The sequence below is a fragment of the Callorhinus ursinus genome, unplaced genomic scaffold, assembly GCF_003265705.2.
Source record: "Callorhinus ursinus isolate GAN/ISIS: 27379988/994484 unplaced genomic scaffold, GSC_fseal_2.0 scaffold25, whole genome shotgun sequence".
In the NCBI taxonomy this organism is placed as follows: Eukaryota; Metazoa; Chordata; class Mammalia; order Carnivora; family Otariidae; genus Callorhinus; species Callorhinus ursinus.
Window position 1 is genome coordinate 27693180 of NW_027397087.1, and position 23789 is coordinate 27716968.

At 45.8% G+C, this 23789-nt stretch overlaps 1 protein-coding gene across 11 annotated transcripts in view; it reads left to right on the forward strand.

Moving 5' to 3' along the window:
* TLN2 (talin 2) overlaps positions 1–23789 on the forward strand; it is a 435837-nt gene that overhangs the window by 62265 nt on the left and 349783 nt on the right. For 7 of the 11 annotated variants that reach the window (XM_073877134.1, XM_073877137.1, XM_073877133.1 and 4 more), the window contains exon 2: positions 4663–4752. The exons of 1 other annotated variant lie outside the window; for it this stretch is intronic. The gene's annotated coding sequence lies outside the window, so the exon portion shown is untranslated. Of the gene's footprint in view, positions 1–3407; positions 3497–4224; positions 4241–4662; positions 4753–11993; positions 12039–23789 lie in introns of those variants that run through there. 3 more of the 11 variants (XM_073877135.1, XM_073877136.1, XM_025884335.2) reach the window with 3 other exon arrangements.

Genomic DNA, 23789 nt, shown 5'->3' on the forward strand with positions numbered 1-23789 from the left:
TCCTGGAATTACTTTGCTATTTTAAAAATGTATGTAGGAGAGAGTGGGGTTAATTAAAAATTTATTTTAGAGCATTTTTATCTTAATCTCCTATCTCCAAGGATACCAGAAGTACAACTATTAGTTTGTGTGTGTGTGTGTGTGTGTGTGTGTGTGTGTGCGCGCGCGCACGCGCGCACGCACGCTTGCACATTTGCAGGGAAGAATCTTTAAAACTTTTTGACCTTAAAAGGAACTACCACCTTCTCCTAGTACTCAGACGTGCCTGTCATCTGGGTGTGTAATAAAAGGGGCAAACGTGAGGGCTACAGGAACAGAGCTACATTTGTGCCTCTCACGCACCCCTTCAGAACTGTGTGCCATCGCATTACCCAAGGCACGTGGGGGAGAGGCACCCTGAGGCCTGGAGGGGTGGCCTTTTCCTGCCTGTGTTCTCCAAGGCATGTGGAAGTCACTAGGAATTACACTTGAGCACAGTCCCATGCCCCAGAAATGCAGGGCTGTCGTTGGAGGGTCTACTTTCAGTCCTGGCCCAGGCCTTGATGGAAAGGAACTAGCCGTTAGATGGAGTGACTAACACCAGGGTCTTGCTCCTCATGTGAGTGTCAGCCTCCTCCTTGGCTGAAGAGTCTCATCTGCAGATTGTCTGGGTTAAACATAAAAAAGCTACCTCTGGAATTTGTTTCCTGGTTGGGCTATTCTCCCCTCTGGGTCACAGTGGGTGGGAACAGTGACTGTGCCTGTAAGTGAGCACTCTGAATTTGAGAAGGATCCCACTTAAGAGTCTCGGTGGGAAAGGGGCATGCAATCATTGTGTTCCCTTGTTAGTTGCTGAAACCCTTTGTCCTCCTGGAATTGGCAGGCCTTTACTTTTCCTGAATTCTTAGGGATGGTTTCCCTGGAAGCTATTGCTTTGAATCTGTCAAGAAGAATGTTCGACCTGTTATGTATGTACACTTGCATGCCTGCTCACACACATCTACCCACGCTCAAACTGGGATCCATGTGTGCACACACAGGAAAGCCAGGCCTGTCTTGGGTTCCAGAGATGGCAGGATCCAGTGGAATGTTAACTTCTAAAGACAGTGACCTATTAAAGAGTGCGTTCTGTTTTTTACTTAGGCTTTTGCTTTGCTTTTTTAAACCAGGTTTGAGTGAGGAGATTAAGAGGAGGTGAGGGACTGCAGTGCTTCCTTTATTAGGCTCATGCTACGGTGTGTCTACCCAGGGTATCAGTCCAAGCGGTCCCAAACGAGTGAAAATGTTGTTGAATGTCCTGGTGCCAATGTTTGGCAATTATAACCAAAAAATAAAAGTGACTGCTTTGTCTGTTACAAAACAGGGCTCGTTTCTGAATTGCATACTCTCCTTATTTGGCCAAGATGATATTGGTAAGTGTGTGCAAAGGGCTAGGAATTGAGACCCTGCTTGTTTCACCTATTTTTATTTTTATTTTATTTTTTTAAATTTGGGTATGTTCAATCTTTTTTTTTTTTTCCCCTAAGATTTTATTTATTTGACACACAGAGAGAGAGCACAAGCAGGGGGAGTGGCAGGCAGAACGAGAGGGAGAAGCAGGCTCTCCACTGAGCAGGGAGCCTGATACGGGGCTCGATCCCAGGACTCTGGGAACGTGACCTGAGCCGAAGGTAGTCGATTAACCGCCTGAGCCACCCAGCTGCCTCAGGAAGGTCGAGTATTGATGAGGCTCCTGGATGAGAATATGTAAGGAGCCCTGGCCTTTGTATCCAGCTGAGGAGGGGGAAGGGTCAAGTGTTTTCCAAACTTGCCGAAGCCTCTGGGCCTTCACTCTCTTCTCAGCTGATCAGGAAGACTTACTGAGCTGGTTCATGGTAACAGAATGTGCCACAGGAAATAGGCTTGCAGAGCATGGAAGAGGAAAGACCACTGGGTTTGCAGAAACCCAACACCAGCTTTTCCCAGAGTGAGAGGCAATACCAGAGGTCAGCGTGGCCTCAGCCCCAGAGCACAGGACTGTCCCAGGGCGTGGACGTTTAAAAATGAAAATGTATTTATAGACAGTGCCCCTGGGGCCAGAATTTTCACTGTTCCTTTGTGGGCCCCACCCTTTGACAAGCACAGACCTCGTTCCACAGGCTTAGTGATGTGTCTTAAATGGGGGCTGAAAGTCCTTGTCATTGACCTGACTCCCAACTCCCCCCAAAAAAGAAAAAAAAAATTGCTTTGTGACATATCCATAGAAGAGTGTATAAAATGGCTAGGCACAGTCTGAAGAGTAAATTGAACGTCTGTGAAGCCCACAATCAGAGTAAGAAAGCAGTGTTCCAAATACAGTACAGGATCCCCTATCACCGCAGAGGTGACAAGTGTCTTAACTTTTTTTTTTTTTTTTTAACCAATCCTGCCTTTCTTATCGTTAGTACCTATGTATGCATTCCTAAATAACGTGTATTTTTGTTCCCTGATGTTCATTTCATTCTTGGTTTTGAAAAATCAATGACCAAGTACAAACAGCTTTGGGAAGCTTCCTGCAGAAACTGCAAAGGATGCCTGGAGGAGCAGAGGGCTCTCAAACTGCTGTGAGCGTTGCTTGCTGCGGGTCTGACTTTTTCCACCAGAAATGCTACCAGAATCCAATTTTCTCAGTTGTCCCTGCCCTTGTGTATCACTTTGTAAATGGGGTTGTCATTCACACCCCCATTTACAAAGGGTCATAGAAAGTTCGGAGAGAATTAGAAAAGGGGACTCCTTGTAACGTTTTAGTTCAGTGGGGATCCTTAGCCAGATGTACAGAGAGAAACTTCAGGTGGCTTATGAACTCTTTGAAGCCGTATGCATTATGTTCTTTTGGGTGAAAGAGTCCCGTGATACTTCCAGAGGAATTTGTGGACCCTCCTTCTCCGTAAGGGTGAGGACTAATATAGCCATCATGGTAGGTGGTGTTTTTTTTGTTTTTTAAATGAAGGCTGGAGCTGTGGAAGACTTGTTGAAATCTGTTAGGACTGCGTTGACTTTGTACGTCTGAGCGTGCCTGAGTGTTGAAAGGGAAATGAGCAGTAAGTTACACTGTGGATTGTCCAGGGTGGAAGTCTTGACTGTGCTGCGGGTGGCCCGGCAGGCTTTACATGCTCTCCGAAACCTGCATCTCCTTTTCTTGACCCAGGGTAACTAACGAGAATGCCAAAATGGGGGGGCAGGGATTGGGATGGTTGCTGTAGTTTCAAAACAAATGACCTCACTGCCTAAGTTCCACTCCATGCAAGAGAAAACCCTAACTTCTGCCTTATAAATAATGGGCCTTTGGGGAAACACATCCAAATACCCATTTAGTGAGGGTGGGGGCAGATGTGTCACTGCTGACGCTCAGTCCTTAGAAACAGAATACAGCTTTTGTTATTACCAACTTCCTAGTCTTTGCCTTAAGAGATGCCCCAATTTAAATTTATAATGACGGACATTGACTTCTTCAAAGTAGGGGAGTGATGATGCTTTGTGTGAGCTAACTTACTGTGAGGTACTTTCAACGTTGTTCAGCAATGGGAGGGGATTGTAGAGTTCTCGGCTGAGGGACACCTGAGTTTTAACCCCGTTCATGTTCTTTTTATGGATGAGGTACCGGGAGGACAGCAGAGTTAGGTGTGACGTGCCTAGGGATGCCTTGACTTGTCAGGGTCAGCTGGAACTAAAACCCCAGGGAAAGAGCTATTTCCATGATTATGGTTTAAATATATAATTGGGTGAAGATCAACTTAAAAACGTTATCAGACTTCTTTCCTAGAGAATTAGCATTTTGAGCATCCATATCATTTAACAAAATGACCGTTGACAACAGTCTTAGCCCACCCATTTTTGAAATGCCCTACTTAGAATCTCCGAGCATTTCCTGGGGGTGTTCTGGTCTCTTTGGTCTATAAACTCGATGTCTTGGAAAGGAGCTTTTGTTCTGGTTCTGTGTTCCTTATATCTCATAAATTGAGACTTTTTAGGTGTTAAGTTTGTTTGTTTGTTTACAAAGTTCTTCTCATACTCAAACGTATAAGATTTTCTTTTTCTTTTAAATGTTTTTGGAAAAAAAAAAAAAACCCAGGAGTTTCACTTAGGCTGTTGAAGTCTTTGGGGATTGGGGAGGGGGGAGAATTTAGGGGAAGGATTAAGATTTGGAAATGCAGGCTGCTCTGTCTTGTTTCATCAGTTAAGAGCCAGATGGAATAAGAGTAACATTTAGAAACTGAGGTTTATTAAGGAAAGTAATTTACAGGTAAATTTAAGCTTTATAGACTTGATTCTGTGATTCCATTCCTGGTGTTGCCAGTACTTGTTGCTAATTTTGGGCAAGGCAGCTCCCCTTGAAGTCTTGATTTTTCTCCTCTGTAAAGACAGGATGGATCCAATGACCTCCAAGGACACTTTGCAGCCAGGGCCCCATGTTGGGGGGAATCTGTAGAGAGGCTGCTCTAAGAGCTGCTGGGGTGGGATGGTGCCCCTACCAAGACTGTCGACAGAGGGGTTGTCTGCTGTAGGACTACACAGCGCTCAGAGACCATCTGCCTTGGGAGTCTTCTATTTCTGCCCATTTTCTCATCTGACCCCCACTGGTGTCATTCGGTGTCGGGCACACATTGCATCCCTACTGACATGGCCACCTGCCCTAACACATGTCATTTGTCTCCTTTTTGCCAGCGCGCTGTTGTAGGGTAACATCTGGACTGGGTTCCTGGACCCTTGGATGTCTTGCTGCCCACAAACTCCTGGATCAACTTGTTGAAAACAGTGAGTAACCTGCACGTTTCTACTTGGCATGCAACTGTAGACGTGTGGAATTTGAGGGCTGGAGGGTTGTGGCCAGTAGTCCTAGCGTCCAGCCAGATCTGCCTGAGGGACTGTCTTTCTCACATCCAGCTCCAGGAGCCTTGGAAATGGCAGCTGTGACCATACACATGGCCTTTCTGATCTTTCTGCCCCCAGCAGCCATAAAGGTCATGGGGCCTTCTGAAGCTGCCTCCTTGGAGCTTCTTGGTTGTACCACCACAGCCAAATACTGACTGTCCATCTACCTAGGCTACATCCATAGCCTACAGGAACAGACTTCATGGGGGCAAAGGCAGGCGCTATGCCTCTGCCGGACCTTGTCTTAGCTTACGTGTTCCTCCTCAGCCATCATGTCTTATTCTCCTGTTACCCTCCCTTTCAGAGAGGCCTTACCTGACTCCTTTCAAGACCCTCTCCTCCAACCCCGCCCCCCCCATATTCTATCTCTTGATCTTTCCTTTACAGCCTTGCCTGCATTTTTCTTTGCACTTAAAACGGGATTGGTCTCTTCAGTTATTTGATCAACCACCCATTCATACTCAAATATTCGTTGCGTGAATGAATGTGTCTACTATGTGCCAGTGGCTAAGGTAGGCACAGTCTGGGCTGTCATGGAACTTCCATGAAGGAAGAGCAAGACCAAGTAAAAGCTACATGGTCACAACCCTAACTGGGTAGATGATTTTGTTCTGAATACTCTAAAGCAGTGTCACCGGGGGATCCAGTTAAAAAGCAGATCCTGACCGGGGGGGGGGGGGTGTCTGTGTGGGGCCTGAGATTCTGCATTTCTAACAAGCTCCAAGGGTGTCAATGCTACTCTTTAGATCATGTTTGGAGAAGGTCTAAGGTTCTTGGGGCACATGACACTTGCCTTTGAGTGTGACCTTTGGGGAACTGCTGGGGGTGGGGGTGGTGGGCGTGTGGGTGGCAGAATTTTGTCTGGCTGGTCTCTTTCCTCTGCTGCGTGAGGCTGGGTATGCTGAAATAGCCCAGCTGAAAAGCGTGGGAGCCTGTTACCTCACCCGTGTCCATGTGCTCGTACCTCATGACGATCCTAAGTTGTGGTTGGTTTTGTCAGTGCAGTCTTACTGTGCTCCTCAGATTCATGAGCTAAAACCCTGTGGGGTCTCAGCAGTATAAGTCAGCATTTCTGGAAATACGGAGGGGGTTTCTCAAGAGCAAGCTGTATCAGCGGGGCCAACATGGTTCCCAAGTTGGGCGTTGAGAAGAGAGGACATGTTGGGAACCTGCATCCTACCGAAACCTCAGAGCCGGCGGAGAGAGGCTGAGAGGAGTGGCAGGAGGGGTTCAGGTCACTGCTACCAAAGGGGGTGTCTCGAGTCCCAGCAATGAGCTGGCCCTGGGGTTGTTCATGGCATTGTGGCAGGCTCAGCATGGCTGTAGTCAGACCTTGCAAAAATCCTGTTGCTCTCGGGAGAAGCCAAACAGATACACCACGTGAGTAGTTAGCAGTTCCAGCAGCCATTTAGGGAGTACTCACAATGTGTTAGGCACTAGGCTAAGAGCCTGGCACACAGTCTTGGGTCTTAGCCCTCCCTCCAGCCCATGAGGCAGGCAGTCACTGTTTTACAGAGAGCAAGACTGAGGCTGGGGTGAAGGAACTCACCTAGTGACACAGCAGGTGCATTTGGGGTCCAGCCTTCAGGCAGAGCTCTTCCCCCTCTGGCCTTTACCACCTGAATCCCGACTAAAAATGGTATTTTACTGCTGGTAGCAAGATGGAGTTGCTGATGATTTGTGTTTTCTTCCATCTTACCCACTCTCATGATACCTGTGGATATGGCCTTTCCCTGTGTGTCAACTTTAAAATGTTGCCTCTATAGGCACTCTAGCCCCTTGAGTTAGAGGAGGAACTTGGTCAGTGTGGGGCAGAAATGGACAAAGAGAGAGAGTTGTGTATTCATTTAGGAGGCCCACCTCTTGCCCCACCTCTGTTGGCCTCAGCCAGCTTCCCTAGGGCCAGTTCTCTGAGGGGAATGTTGGCTCCGGGTGGTCCCTAGAGCTGGTGCTACAACTTAGTCATCCATAGCTCATGGCTGGAGGCAGAAGGCGAGGGGTCAGGCTGATTCACTGTGTCCTCGAGACCATTTACTGGCCACTTTGTAGAATTGCTGTATCAAAGACGATCTCGAAGAAACCTTTCTCTGCTCAGGGTTATTTTCTCTGTTCTGGATCAGATATGCAACTGTAGTGCTTTATGGGTTTTAAGGTTTTGATGAGGCGCCTCTGTTTTGGCCTTCTATTTTCTGGGTTTGTTTCCGCAACAGCGAAAGGAGGGCGAGGACTTTCCCTGGCACAGAGAGTGGTTGTAGAGACGAAGCTCTTAGAGTACTATGTACACATCCCGGCTGCTCATTTGAGGGCTGGCTGAAGTGTCCTTTTCCGCCTGTTTCTGTCTGCATCCCTCCAGCCGAGCTCTTTTGTTTGAGGCCAGTTTCTTTGTAGAAATGAGCCCCTTGAGGACAGGGATTATGCTTCATCCCTCCTTGTATCCCGGGGGCCCAGCACTCAGCCTTGAGCTCCATAAACATGTGTTAAATGAACCCCACAAAGTAATTTCCTCTTTCATTTGCTTATCTAAAGTAACCTATCTGAAGAGCAATGAATTAATAGGCGCTGCTGATGAATCCCTGAGCAAACAGTGGTCACGTTGGTTTCTCGTAATTATCAGCCTTCACAAGTAAACACTATGGTAGGCGTTTCCTTGCCTTCTGTGGACTTCAGAAGATGTCCTCTCTGGAGTCTGAAATTATTTGGGGTAATGGGAGAGAGCGAATGGGGTGGAAGATGTTGGATAAGTATCTTAAAAAACATTCTTTCCTTCAACAGGTTTGTATTTTTAAGGTCCTTTTACTTCACAGAGTTACAATAGTAATTTACAATCTGTTATTTTAAAAGAAGAAAAGGAAGGGAAAGATGTCTAGAAAGGGACCTGCTGATCCTTCGTGTTGATATTCCTCATATTGGTGACCCCTGCCAAGGATTGTAACTTTCTGGGTCCCCCTCTTTGTACCAGACTGTACTTTTTTTTTTTTTTTTTAATCACAGTGTGACAAATTTTAGGATGCTATGGTACAGAGATACGGGCTTTTCCTCCCTTAAAATGGAGTGTTAAACAGTACTCATACATTTACTTGCCATCCTTCCTGCCTCTGTTTCAAGACAGGATTCTGTCAATGTCTGCCATTCAAAATGTCCCAACCCTAAAGCCAGCATTGCTTACAGGGCACTTGGGGTTGGGGGGCATGGAATGATTTTGCCTGCAGCCCATACATACCCCCTATTCTCGCAAACAGATTTTAATACCAGTTTATTACCTTGTCTGAAATTGTGGGTCCATGGTAACATCCAATCACAATTCCTGTTCTCATTTGGGACCCTCCAAGGCATGTTTCTTTTTATTAAAAAAGAAAGGCAATGATTGCTGATTAAAAGAATGACTAATGGAATCTGCCAGCTTTTACTTCTTCCCCCTTGCAGGCAGAGCTCTTACTGGTTCAAAGCACACCAGATGATATTGTTAACCCTCTTTGCTTCTTGAGAGAAGAAGAAACTTTTTCAAGGTGGTATCAAGACTACATAAAGTCCTCATTGTGCCCCTGTGTGAGAAAGCATTTTTTAACAAAATATAGTGTACTGTTGTGCGTGACACTTTAAAAATGAATGTATCATAGACATTTATTCCATGCTAATAAAAATCTATCCTGAATTTAACTGCCTATTTCTTTGTTAATTGTTAACATCTTTTCTTGTAAAAAAAAAATTTTTTTTTTAAATATTTATTTATTTGCCAGAGAGAGAGCACAAGCAGGGGGAGTGGGAGCGGGAGAAGCAGGCTCCCTGCTGAGCAGGACCCTGAGATCATGACCTGAGCTGAAGGCAGATGCTTAACCAACTGAGCCACCCAGGCATCCCTCTTGTAAAAAAAAAAAAAAAATTATTTGACCTTTCACTTTCTGGTTGCTGGCTGGGCTTCTTGCCCTCTGTCTCCCCATTTACTTATTTACTTGATAATATTGCAATGAGTATTTTTTAATACATCTTTGAAGACCATAAGGGCATTGCTGTAGGATTTCAAGGTCAAAAGAGAGACACCTTTTATAAATTGACCTTTCAAAAGACGATTTCATGTATATTCCTAACAACAGTGTGAAGGCCCTCACTAACACAGAATGTTGATCTTAAAATTTTTGTCATTTTGAAAGCCAAATAAATACAAAAAGCCTTCCAAAATATGGCCATGCCACATCTGGAAGATGAACTTCAAACAGTCTCTAACCAGATGGGGTTTACCAGGATGTCTCTGCTGGTTCTACAGTTGAGCCTTCATGGCCCCCTTACAGAGGCCCTCTGAGTTTGCCTGGTCCCCTCCGATGGCTCCTTTTCTCTGCCTCCCACCTGTTTTTGTTTATACCCATTGGTGCCAAGTGTTGATAAATGCTCAGGAGTGACCACTTCTGTTCAAGCGTGTTTGAGAGGGAAGATGTGGGTCAGGCTGGAGGTTGCTCCTTGCTGCCCACAGTGGCCCTGGCCTCTCTCCCTTGTCCAGTTCCTCCCCCTGTGTTCTGGCTCAGGGGGAAACTCCTTGACCTGCTTGCTGTGGCCATGCTGGGGAGTCTCCTTCTGGGGTGTCCCAGGCACCCAGGATGATGGACATTTGTCAGAAGCACATTTCTCCAGGGCAGAGTCATGGTCCCACTTTGTCAGTCAGCAGGTATCTGCGGCAGTTCTGCTCTTGAACAGGAGTAGATGATGACAGGATGAGAAAAGGCTGAGAAAATTTCCTGTGGGGTGAGTTTTGCTGAACTGCTCACCCTAAAACAGGCTTTTTCCTTCTGTATAGCAGCCGGTGCCCTGTCTGGCCGATTCCTGCCCTTAGAGCAGACCTCTTTGGGCCAGAACCACTTCTAGTGCAAGTCCTTGGTGTATACATACTCTTGCCTTTAAAAAGTAAAGTTCTCGATCTCCAGATGGATCTCTTGGGTGGCTTACCTGGTGGGCTTCGGTTTTGAGTAGGTGCAGTGAAGATCATCAAAAGCAATTACCATTCTTTGCTCCTGGATCTGCCTTGACCTCCTTCCCTGGGAACTGCTCTCATTGGGGGTGCACATGCTGCAGCTGACAGTAGAATGAAGAAGTGGAAGCTCAGTCTGTGCTCTAAGAAAACGGCCACAAGGCTTGGCACCGGCCTGACTCAGGGGACCACATAGTTGTCAGGACAGTAGCTGTCTCCCCCAGATGTTTTGTTCAATAGAAATATTTCCGCGATAAAAAAAAAATGCCCGCAAACGCCCTTCTGAGAGTGGAGGAGCTCGGCTCTGTAGCTGGAGCGCATCGCTGCACCCATGGATTACATTTGGCAGCACATCGTTGGGCCCCCTGCGTGGCTCCCTCGAGACGAAAGGGCAGTTGAGTGGAGAAGATGTGAGGGAAAGTAATGAGGTGGGAGGAGGGAGAGCCGGTGACCTCTGTGCAGCCACTGAATTTCCAGGGCCGGGTTTGGGCTTTGCTGTTTGGAGTGCACAGTCCAGCTGCGGCTGCTTGGACCTGCAAGTGGTGAGGATGACTCAGAAATCTGGAAGGAGGCCATGGTGATTTCACTACGGGATCAGAGGCCGCACTAGAGCCCTCCGGGGTGGGAGTGGCTGCTGGGGGGTTGGGGGAGAGCTTTCTGATGAAGCGGATGCTAGCGCTCTAGGCCACTGGGATCTGCCAATTAGTAACTTGGGACATACTCTATTTTTATTCCTGAAAAAAACTCTGGTGGCAAAACATTGTACAAAACAATAGCAGATGATATCAAGTAAGTTCAGTCTGTTATGGAGGTCATTGGTTTTGTAAATTAATTACCTGTAGAAATCCTTCTGTTAAAGGGCCAGGTTTTTTCCCCAGGGGCTTCTGGGAAGTCGAGGTGGTCTCTAGGCTCCACTAATCCCCTCTCTCGGAAAGGATGAGAACTCACTCATGTACAGATGAGGGAATAAGGTTTGTATCGGTTTTCCACTGCTGCTGACACAGAGGACCACAGACTGAAAGACTCAAGACACCACTAATGTGTTATCAGACTTCTAATCTACAGAATTATGTGTCTCACTGGGCTAAAATTAAGGTGTGGGCAGGGGTGTGTTCCTTTTTGAGGTGTAGGGGAGAATCCATTCCCTTCTATAGGCCACATGCTTTCCTTGGCTGGTGACCCCATTGCTCCATCTTCCAATACAGCTACAGAATATCTCCCTCTGACCACAGCTGAGAAACATTCTCTGCTTTTGAGGACCTTATTGATTCCACTGGGACCACCCAGATAATCAGCTCAAGGTCCTTAAGCATATCTTTGAAGTCAGTGGTGCCTTGGGATGTAACATTGTCACAGGTCCTGCAGATTAGGATATAGACCTCTTGGGGGTCCATTCCATCTACCACAGGGGTCTACCACAGGGTCTAACAAATGTAGGCTTGACAGAGAGGTTAATGGCAGAAGTAGGCTCAAAGATCCAGGTGTTCTGACTGCTCAGGGCCCAAGTCTTGTCCTTCTTGCTGTTGGCTGCGTTGTGGGATGCCCTGTGAAGGTGGAGTGGTTCCTGTCACAGGCTGTACCCTTCGTTACAGCCAGCTTGTCCCTGGGTAACAGGCTGTGGGCCTGTTACAAAAAGAGCCATTCCTTCCTAATGGGGGGGAAAAAGGGCAGAGGCATGAGAGTGGGGGGTGAGTAGCTGCAGTAGGAGTTCCACCCTGCTTGTGGAAGAGTGTAGGGTGATTGTGATCCCATTGCATTGATGGAGGTCTGTTGTCAAGGCTTCCTGTACCAAGGAACAGGCACAAGTGAGCTAGCTTAAATGAAGTGGGTTGGGCTTGTGGCATTCAGTGTTGCTGCTTATTGCAGCTAACCTTTATTAAGCATGTGCTGTGTACCTGGGAGAGCACTGGGGGACACCCCCCCCCCCCAATGCATGCTCACTTGTGCTTGCTCTTTGAGAAGCAGCTCTTAGATATTTCTGTATGGTTCCAGCCCTTCTCTATTATCAAAACCAGATCAACTCTGTGCCTACACTTCCTATGGAGACCTCACACTTGAAGATCTCAGTTTTGCTCACCACCTCACAGCTTCCTGGCTCAGTCCTTGTATCTCAATTTCTGATTCCTAGGAGATGCCTCTAAATGGCTGAGCTTGAGCCAGGTGTCCAGTTGGCTTGGAGGTGGAAGAGGGGCACAGTCACTTGGTTCTGTGGGTGAGTAGATGGTGACAGATAAATATAGTATGGGGAAGGGGCCTTGCCTTAGTTGACAGATGTTACTGTGGAAACCCTTTGCAACGTGAATTTGTATTTTAAAAGACTTGATTTTGAAATAACTTCAAACTTAGAGAAAAGTTGCAAGAATACACTGAACTCTCATGTAGCCTAAATGTAAATGATCAATTACAAATCGTTTGCCGCATTTGCTTTATCACTGTCTTCATCACTTGTATTTTCTGAGCCATTCGAAAGTTACATGGTACCACTTGACCTCTAAATACTTCGTTTTCCCTATGAACAGGAACCTTGCTTTTTCATAACCAGTTCAGTTTGTATAAACAGGACCTATATAACGTTGATCTGTTGTTACCGAATATACAATTCATATCTAAATCTTGCCATTTAGTGCAATAATGTCCTTCACAGCAATTCTTCCCTTCAACCTAGGGTTCAACTCAGGATTCTGCAGAGGTGTGTGCCGTTGTAATATCTCCTTTAGTCTCTTGGTTGGGAACAGTTTCTCTGCCCCCCCTTTTTTTTATCTTTTATGATACTGACATTTTTTAAGAATGTGGGCAGATTATTTTGTAGCAATTTAGTTTTGTATAACTCCTCACTCTCATCCTGAAGTGTATTTTTTGTCAGGAAGGCTGTGTAAATGATGCCTTGCCTCTGAGTACATCACATCGGGAGGCACGTGATGTCCTTTTGGATACTGGTCACGGTACCTTGGCTCCTGTGGTTAATGTGGTGTTGAACTGGTGTGATTTAATCTATATTCTAGAGGACGTGAGCCTTCGAAGCTGGGCATTTGAAGAGGACCTTCTTTAAAATTATGTCGAGTTTGCAAGTGCTTTTCACACATGGGATTTTCCTGAAGTGGGCACCCTGTTTCCCTGCAAGGTGTGTGCTTGAATATAGTTAGAAGGGCTAATGTCCTCAGAGCCCACGGCTCATTGTGAGGAAGAAATTGCCTGAGGTTAGAACAACATCATCTCTGCTTTTGTGGCAAGAGTGAGGTCCATCGCAGAGGTAGAGGCACAGTTGTGGTGAGAATGGTGGGTTCCCTTTGACGGCATCTGACTGTCCGGGCTGCCTCGGCATTACCTAGGAGCAGAAGAGCGATTAGGACACAGAACTCTCTTCCTCTCTCGAATTTGACAGGTCTGTAAATGCTAAAGAGGACCGTCCAGGTGCTGCCACTGCGTTCCTTTTTCTGTGGATCTCTTCTCTTGAGACACCTGATGGCAGGTTGGCCTAATGTGCTTTGGTCAGCTTGCAAGTTGTTATCATTTCAGGCTGGTAAGACCCATGATGGGTGCTCTCCCACTGATGATGGGCTCCCTTTAGAAATGTGACTCTCAGTACTCTGGAGCCTGCTGCGTGGGAAGGATAGGCTTCTCAGAGCTCTGAAAACTTCCAGTTTGATTTTGGACAGTTTTATCCTGGATTAGTGCTTCTCAAACTTCTTCCAGTTTCACTGTTTTATGTTGGACATTTGTTGGACCAACATCTGTTGGACATTTGACCTTGTTGACCCCTAGAGCTGTTGTTCCCACTTGTTGCTACAGAAACAAACAAAATGACTGCATGCAATGCACTTTAGGATTCATAGGGAAAATGGTACTCTTTGTAAATAAAGGATCAAGAATACTTACATGCCCTGATGATCCTCATATACTGCTAAAAAAAAAAAAAATGGGAGAACACAAAGGAATAGAACTTGGGCAGTATCCTTGAGGTCAGGAGCTTTAAATTAAAGGGACAATTACTAAGATTTAATTGATTTATGGGTTCATTTGTTTCTCAATTTTTTTTTCTTTTTTTTTTTTTTTTAGATCTGAGCAGTTGTCATGCCTGTGCTTATTGGTGGGGGTTATCTCTGCGTGACTTGGGACACGTTTGTCAGTGTCCTCAGAAGAATCAGCAGGGACAGCAGGCCCACAGCACAGCTGCGTAGAGAATTAAATAGGCTTGGGCATCTATTCCCAGAGGTGTGCTTGTGTCTGAATTGTAGTAAAAATTACAGGCAGCCTTCGGAAAACTAGACGTGGAGACATTCCATCTTCCCCAACAAGATGTTAATAATTTAATTCCTTCTCCCATGCCTTGGTATCGGCAAATGCTTCTCAGGGCTGTGTATGTTCTTAATTTTTAAAGATGCTGGTATGTCATTTGCTTTTCTACCTTTGGAGTTTTTTGCATGAGGAGGGAACCTAAGGGAAGTGGGTGTCACTTTTTCTTCTTCTTCTTTTTTTTTTTTTTTTAACATCAAGTCTTCTGTGCCAAATACAGAAATATTAAGTAGTTATGGGCTGTTGCTGGTCCTGGGTGGGGAGTGACTGTTGGGGAGGGTGTGGGAAGGGAAGCTGAGGTTGATGGAATTAGGAGTAAGATGTTCAGGAAATGCAAAAAAAAAAAAAAAATATTGAGAGCAAGGTAGACGAAAAGTAACCTAGTGAAGATGGAGTGGTACCTCTTTTACTTGGGTGTCCTCTGGCAAGGAGGAATTCAGATGAATGAATGTTCCAAATAATTAAAGTTCCCCCTGATAATAGGCAAAACTGTTTTTCTTGTAAATGACTGCAGCCTATTTTATACTTTCCCTCTTTAAGAAGCAGGAGGATATGAGTATCCTTTACCTTTTCCTTGTGACTCAGACGTCTCTGCTGGGCCAAAATAGTAGCTGTCTCTCAGACAGGGGACATGGGTGGTTGCCCTCTGCCATGTCCTATCTCAATTGACCATCTCTTGAGTCGGCCTCTGGAAGCCCTGTACTTGTGCTGTTCAGATAGGACCATGGTTTCAGGCAGGGTGTGAAGTTGCCGGTGTATATCCAATAACCAAGTGGATTCTGGACTCAGAGATTGCTCTCTTGTGACACATGGGCCTAGTACTGGGTGTCAACTTCGTGCTTGAAAGTGTTTTCTGGTTGCTCAGGGTTGGTAGCTGTTATGTGCTACATACTGATGATGGCAGTATGTGCCTATGCCCAGGTCATAAACTACAGAAAGAAGACAAAACAGAGAGGCCCATGTCACTGAAGGATGATTATCACTTACTTAGATTGCCCAAGACAGGGTGAGCATGCCATATAATAGGAACCATCAGGGCAGTCGGGAGGCAGAAGACAGGAGTGCGGAGAAAGCCTTGGGCAGTGCCTTTACTGGGGTTTCCGTAAGAAGGGCAGGGGAGAGGAAGAGTTAAGGAGTGGCTATTTTGAGTAATCCCAGTGGGTTTGGGCTGTAGGGGTGGTGTCTTGGTCTCTGGTGCCTGGCCCTGGGATGATTTAGGGCTTGGTGTCTGAGAGTTGGACAAAGGGGATGCCAGGGATTGAGGTATAGACTCTGGATTGGCTGCTTGCTTATGAAGGGCAGTGTCCTGCCTGAGCCCTTTGCTGTCTCTAAGAATTGGCCAGCCCTGGGAGGGGTAGTCTCTCCCTGGGTCTGGAAGGCCCCCAAATGCCAGAGTATCAAGAATATAGAAAGTAGAGTTAATATGATAGGCTCTGTGATGCATGGGTGCCACTGACGAATGCAGGATCTAAGACTGCACAGTGAGAGAGAACAGTGGCCTTGTAACAGATGGACTGAGGTTGCTGACTCTCCCAACTTGCAGATTGTCAGATTCCTTTGGGGTCCTTACCATCCTCTGCTCTAACTCTGTGGTGCTTAGAGGCTAAGGACCGTGGGAACCACCCCTCATTACTCTTTTCTGCTAGAAAGAGGTGTCTTCATCAGTGAAGGGCATTTCCTCTGTTCTTTGCCTTATTCAGGAATGTACTTGATGCAAGTTGCAGCCTCATTTCTTAAGGAAAAACAAGCAAGTAACTGGCCTTTGAGAATTGGGGAAGAGGGAAGGCTGTGCTGGTGGGGAATTTGTTTTCCTCTCAATTTCTTGTGGGTATGTATATATTTCAGTAATGTACCAAGTGCCTAACACGGTCCTTTTATGAGCAGGCTGCTATTCAGATGTATGTTACAACTCTTGTTTACTATGTGAGTAATACAGGGTGTTACAGATAAAATAGAAAATTCACATTGGCGAAAGAAAACAAAAAACTACCCATAATCCTGCCATCTGGAGATGTCTTCTGTTTTAAAGATAATTCCTCAATATGTAATTTCCTTTTGTGATTTTTTTTAAGGAACATTCCCCCCACCCCTGTAGCTTGAAACTTTCCAAACACCAAAACTCAAAAATGAAATTGTACAAGTAAGGTTTTAGTTTGTGTTAACCTAATCCAAATAACTGCCTTCTGTTATGGTGGAGTTCTTGTAATCAGGGAACTTCATAAATTCTGACAGCTCTGATGACCTTCGGAAGGTGTTTGAGGTCGTGCTTTGGAACGAGTCTAAGAGCCCAGGACCATGTTCTGGCCGCCATCCCACTATTTTATGTCGGAGAACTCGGGGTGTTCGTGTGGCCTTCTTGTAAGAGGTTGAAGGATTGGAAATCTGGAAATAACTTACTAGCATATGATTTGTGCTCCCTTCTGCCTTCTTTGGGACATGGAGTAGGATGTTTGTAGTTCATAGCTGGAAAGCCAGATAATAGGCATAAATCATGATCTGGGAAGTATGGTCCCCGAGCAGCTGTTGGCCAGCTGCTGCATTGGTAACTCAGCAAACAGTAAACTTTCATCTTCGAACCTTAAATTATATCAGAAGCCATGCTGCCAGATAGTTGTCCTACAGATCTCAGTTCAGATCATGCCTATACCATCTGACGGCTTTGTGAGTACAGGTCAGTTACAAAACTCTGGAACTTGTTTGCTCACCTGGGAGATGCTGGGAACCTACCAACCTTCTAGGATTGTTGGGAGCAGGGCATTAAACAAGATCATGCAGGTGAAACACCCAGTACCATACCTGGCTCCTAATACTCAGGCAATAAGGTACTGTCTTCCCCTCGCCCACACCCTCCCTTACTATGATGTTTATGACCCTAGCAGGGTTTGAGCAGGTTATGGTCAGGAGTGAATCTGTTCTTGGCATGCCTCACAAAAAGATAACCCAGATCTACACAACCACTGCCCCCTTTTACTTTCCATGTACTCTGGTCCAACACAGGACAGGCAAAAGGTCTAATGTAAGTAAACACTGAACCTCCACATCTAAAACAAGGGAGAATCCTGTTGAAGAAGGTTGTTTTTCTGTCTAAATCAGGGATTCAGCCTCTCCTCTCTCTGGGTGATAATGGGATTCCTTTATTTCCAAGAAATAAAATTGAGGCCAAAGGACAGGAGAAGTGCCAAGAGGTTTCATTCACGTGCAGTTTCATCCTCAATGCTTTTAGCATCCTGAATTATCCCAAGGGTTCCGGGACCCCTGAGCTGGTTTGTTCCCTTGGAGTCGGGGTGAGCACAGCCAGGGGGGCCCCCTGGCCCTATCCCTCTAGTCTTTTGCTCAGGGCTGACTTTGTCCAGAGCTGAGGTCGTGCGTGGGCCCTTGGTGAAATTTAATTACAACATCTGCTTAAGGCTGGACCTCAGCTGGTAGGGTCTTGGGGGTTTTAAACAAAAGCACGAGCCTGTCCAGAAGTAGATTAGGTAGATGTCTATTCAAGCAGGGGATTTGTACATGTTAATTCTCAGAGGAGATATCTGGGGAAGGACTGTGTGACCTTATTTAGAAAAAAGCCTACACACTTTGTTAACCTTTATTCCCTTAAGAAGGAAAAAATCATTACATGGCAGAGGTTCAGGCCCCATGGGGAATTTTGTGGATGATTCTCCATTTCAAGAGCCTTATTTCCATAGGCATGATAAAATTATCAGGAACTTCTGCTTGTCCCCACTGCATATGCTTTTCAGTTGGAAAAAAGAAAACTGTTCATATTTTTTGCATAGGCTAGGCTTTTGTCCCTTCCTTCCCAGCCCTAGCAGTTAAGGATATTCTTGTACAAGGAAGGGGGGGGGGAAGACAATCATTTGAAAAGACCTTGCCCTGTATCCCCCTCCCACCCCTATGCTTATTCAATACCGGTAAGTGGGGAGTAGCTTCTAAGCAGATGATCTCAGACAGCTGAACAAGTGACGTGGGGCCCCTTAGAGCCTGTCAGCTCAGCTCCTCCTCCAAGCGTGGCTCAGATGCTGCCCTCTCCTGTTGCTGTCCCAGGGCACCCCACCCCCAGCTTAGCCCTCCTCCCTCTCTGTTCCCGTAAGCTGTTCACATCTAATACCGAGAAGCAAGTAGAGTAAGGAAGAGCGTGCTGATGTGGACTCAGAAGGCGTGCGTCCAGAGGCAGGCTTCACCACCCCCCGGCTGTGCGACTGGGCTTCTGAGCCTGAATGTCTTTTACCTCACTTGGGATTACACTGCGTGATGCCTTCCCAGTCTCCCAGGTAGACAACTAAACTCCTGGAAGACAGGATGGTGTTCATCCTGTTATTTCCACTGGTTTATCTAGTCATTCATTTCTTTATACAATTACCCTCCTAGAACCGAACAATAGAGATGAACATGATACATTGTGGCACGTGGTAGGAATTACAAGCTGCTCTTATTTTTTTTTTCCCCCCTCTCCTTTATCTCCTATGATACAGAAGTAGTTAAGAAAGCTTTGGATCTTTCTCCCCAGAGCATTCATGAGCAAGGTGCAGCACATGGCCCTGCCCATTGACCTTAAGTGTAACACTTATGAAACCAGCCTTAGGCAACCTTCTTACAGGGAAAAAGGATTTGCAAGTTTAGGGATAAAGTGAGAACTCCCTGTTGAAAATTTTTCTGCCCTCTGCCAGCTAAAATCAGGATAAACAAGGGCTAGAAGGGGGTCAGGGCATATTATCTTTTAGTGAGATGGGTAGAAATTGAGAGCAAGAGGCTGAATATCTGGAATAGAACCTGAAGTACCTTGTTAAATGGAAAGTGGATATAGACAATTTCAGAATGATGGTATTTCAAATGGGCTCAGCTTTATCACCTCATTCCATCTGGAGCGGGTAAACTGTTATTACTCTTCATTTTCCAGAGGCAACTTCGTGTGGGAAAGCCCTGAAGGACCACATTCCACTTGATCCCTTTTATTAACAAAATTGTACTTTGCAGTGAGGTGGGGTGTGGCCGGGGAGCCCTTTCAAGACTGGAGCCTGGAGGCTTCAGGCTGGTTAATTGCATGTTTGCCTTTTGGCTTCTTTCCAGTCTTTCATCAAGGATGACCCCTTATCTATAATTTTTAGGAAAAAAACAAAAAACAAAAAACAAAAACTGCTTTTCCTCTTTGTGTTTTACGAAGCTAAACAGACGGTGATAATAATCTAGGCACTGGGTTTGGGAAGCAATTAAGGTGGATGAAAAGTGTCCGAATGGATTCTCCTACAGATGTCAGCCTGTGGAGGCTGCATCCAGGCATCACCATGGTTGAGCAGTCTGGCCAGCTTAGCTGGGGGTCCTCCTCCTGACTCATCTCCCCCAGATATCTTCCAAGGTTGCTGGCTTTATCTGGCTACAGAGAATGGACCCATCTGCTGGGATAGGAGATGTGCCCTGGGGGTGGGCAGTGTGCTGGGGGGTGGGGTGTGTGCCCGGTGGCCTAATTCTCAGAATGCCTACTAGACTGGCTCGTCAAGCCTGGCTGCACCTCACAACCACCTATACAGCTGAAATGAGATGACAGGGATGGAATTTGACAGGGATGCAAGTTTCAGATGAGGGTTGGAATTTGTGTCATTCAAGAGCCCCGTGTATGGCTAGGGCGGTCATTCAGGGCTGAGCACCAGCGGCCTCCTGACCCTCCCTGCTCCGAGTGTGGCCCATGGGTCCAGCCAGCATCTGTGTCACCGGAGAGCTCATTCAACGTGCAGGCTTTCCAGCTCCGCTCCCCTCCCCGCCCCGCCCCCCGCCGGGCTTCCTCCAGCAGAACCTGCTGTTTAACAGGTCTGCAGGGGATGTGTGTGCACATTAAGGTTTGAGAACCTCTTCTCCCGTATGGTATTGAAGTAGGGTTAGTGCTTGATGGTTCCTGGAAGTGTGATACTGACTACATATACTTTCATCTTCTACCACTACTTTCCCTCCTAAGGATTGGGCTGCAATTTGCATAGGTCACTTTCACAGAATTAGGATAGGTGAATCCTCCCTTCTGAGTCCTTTTCCTCTTAGTTGCTTGGCCTTCTGTTGTCTGGTACATGCACATACTGTGTTTCAGTTAAATATACTGAAGCTGTAAAACAAACTGCTCTGTGGCCGAATAGGGAGGATTGTTTGTACTCTATCTTCATAATCTCGGCCTCTGTTCCATGGGCTTTGAAGTAGCCTTTGCTCCCTCCCCCAGATGATGATTTGCTCCTTTGGGTTACAAGCCCCCCCACATGCGTGTCACTGCATTTGCTGCAGTGTGTTGAAATTATTGTTTACATTTCTGACCTCCATGGAGATAAGGTCCTTATTTATTCATTGCTGCGTCCCCTGTGTGAAGGGCGTACTTGAGCATAGTAGGGATTCAGTAAGTGTTTACTGGGAAAATCAATGAGTGGCATCGATAATTAAGGGCTCCCCATATACTTTTTTTTTTTTTTTTTTTAAAGAGAAGGGAAGGGGCAGAGGGAGAGGAAGAAACGAACATCTCAAGCAGACTCGCGCTGAGCAAGGAGCCTGAGATCGTGACCTGAGCCGAAACCAAGAGTCGGATGCTTAACTGACTGAGCCACCCAGGCGCCCGTAAGGGTTCCCAGTATACTTCTGAGTGTGGGTAATACCCGTGCACTTGGGTTTTTTCCATTGCTCCCTCCCAAAGATAACTGGGGGTGGAGAGAGGGGGTTATTTAATTTTCTATCGGAAATGATCGTACTTGATTCAAGAAGTTTAAATCTATGGAGGTGAAACAAAATTAGGCTAAATGGATGGATCTTCTGTTGGATGGTTAGAATAACTATTTAGAACATTTCTGGGTGACTTGCATGCCTTTTGGTGTTTATCTCCACTACTTGTGGAACTTGCCATCTTATGGATGCAGAGTTCCTGCTTCCCTTAGATGAGAAGCTGTTACCAGGTCCAGCAGTTTCTTTGGTTAATAACCTTAGAAAAGGGTTCCTCAGAGTTCTGTTGCCATCACCCAGAACTCAACTAGCCACGGGTCACTCAGAGATAACAAGAGTCCCATGACAATGATATTTTTTTTCCTGAGGATGATTTTATGCTGAGAGACTCCACTCTGCTTAATGTAACTTTAAGCAATTTAATATTGAAAACATAGATTTGTTGCAAATTATAAGAAAAAAAATGTGTTCCAGTGCCAAGAAGTTCTTTCCTTGATGAAGGCGTTGTGGGTACTTTTCTATTGGACAGGATTATGGCTCCTAAGAAAGTTCTTTCCTTGGTGATGGGGTTGTGGGTACTTTTCTGCGTTCTACAGCATTCTGGCTTCTCAGTGCTGATGCCTGAGCACTGAAGGTCTTTTACCTGCTGTTTGAAAACTAAGGCAAGGCCCAAGCTTCCTGTCTTGAGAAGCCCATCTGGAATTATATACCAGTTACAAATAAGACTGAAATTTCTGTTTTTAAAGTAAATGTTCTGACACTTCAGTGTAACCTCAATGTGCCTTTCTAAATACCTGTTTTTAGGTTTAAGAAACCGTGCATTTCTTCTGCACAGTTGGGCAGCTCCTGGCATCACCCGCTGACCCAGTCTTTGAGGTGATCTTAAGACTTGGTGTCTGTGAGGTCATGAAAAGGCTCGTAGGCTATTTATTTTTATACGTGGAATAACTGTTTGAAATAGCTTAGGAGCTTGTGGACAAACCCTGTGTGGTGGAAGTGACAGAAAGACTTCTTTGGCTTTCCAAGGAGCTGGGATAATGTGAAGCAGTGATAGCAGATCAAACTACTATGGAGAACTAGAAGCTGAAACCACAAAGATGCCTCAGTGCCAGTGTCCTTGTGGAGTGAGGTGTTTCACAGTGAGCGAGGTTTCTAGATAACCTTGAAAGCTAATTAAACTAATTTTATTTAAAAGCTTTAGACATCTATCTAAATAGTTCTTGAGCTGCTTTGAAAAAGTGTGCTAGAACAATGTTTTTCCTGATGATTCAGAATCCTCATCACTTCATGCTATTATGGTGAATGGAGTAAATGATTCGAGTAGAACTCTGATCCTACAAAGCATGGCCCCAAGCCTCTTGTCTAGTCTGAGTGGTGACTTGTGGAGCTCTTTTAAAACTCCGTGGTGTCAGTGGTTGGTTCACCCACTGTCACCTTGTCTGGCCTTGCCTGTCTGCTTAGTAGCTACTTACCTGGCAGTTGGGCCACTTGGCGAGCTTGTGGGAATTAGGCATATGTAATGATGAAAAGTTAGGCGTTCAGGCAGGGACTGGTTTACACCAGAAAGTGTGGAGGCTCTTGGGCAATCTCTTCATGTGCCAGAAGAAAATTTTAAAAACAGGTTCGGTGCGGGGGTGGGGGGTGGGGGGGAGACGGTGTGGGTGGCTCAGTCGTTAAGCATCTGCCTTGGGCTCAGGTCATGATCCCAGGGTCCTGGGATCGAGTCCTGCGTTGGGCTCTCTGCTCAGTGGGGAGTCTGCTTCTCCTTCTCCCTCTGCCCCTCCTCCCGCTCATATGCACACACTAATAAATAAATTAAAAAAACAACAACAACAAATGGGTTCTGGGTTGGTGACTATGTTCTGGGGAGCTGGGAGTCTCACCTGTATCCAAGGATCCATCACTGGGGTGTGAGGTAATTCAGATGTCAAATGACCCCCAAAACCTGGTGACTTGTTTCCCACAAAACTTGCTTACTAGCAGGGTTTTTTCCTTAAAGACGAGTTCTTTTTATGGATAAATATTACTCACCAATCCATTACGTTTTAGGAAGATTGAGGGCGCAGTATACAGAGGGCATGAAAATTGTTAAAAGAAATTTGGCAAAGCCTTTAAAGGAGTGGGTATACTCAGGAGAGCAGTGTAAGGGTTATATTGTTAAGCAGAGCAGAGATCTGTTGATGGGATGTGGTGGAGTTTGAAGCCATTAATGACCAAGTGACCAGCAGAAGACAGAGGATTTGATTTTTGCTACTAGTGGCTTATTCAGACAGAATTACAGACATGCCATACTGACTTTATGAAAGATTCCAGGAATAACTTGACAAATTTCTCTCCCCCCCCCCTCCACCAGGCCTACATTCATATTTGCTATCTGTCTTTATGCTTCCTGGGACATTATTTTACTTATTACAAAAAAAGGAAGAAATAGCCTGGATAGGACTTGAAACCAGGCCTCCTTTAAGCAAACATATTTTGAAATTGAGAAAAAGGTGGCACGAAAGTGCCAGCTAATTAAGTGTAGTTGGCCAAAAATTGCCATTCCTTACACATTCTTTCTCAAATTTTTTGGATATGACAATTCCAGTGAGAATAAGAATGAATAAATGTCCAAAATGGATGGCGGCCAGTAGTGAGTTGTTTTTGTTTTTTAATGTCTAACATGAATGCAACAGGATTTTCCTGGCCCAAACGGCCCCCAGACCACATGGGGGAACAACTATTCATTGTCTCTGATGTGTTCAGTAGATAAGGCATTATGGCTGGCCTCCATACCACAAAACAAGGAGACCCCATTGTCATGGATTAAACAGGGGTCCAGTTGGGCAAGGGCAGTGTGACGTACCTTTGGGTTGGTGGTGCCTAAATAGGTAGGCTCATAGTAGGTAAACCTAAAGCGAGGCAAGAAAAAAAGGGTTTTGTTGACTAAAATGCCCTCACAGTGGCCGTGAAAGACCAGGGACATCTGCTGTGGTAATCTTGGGCC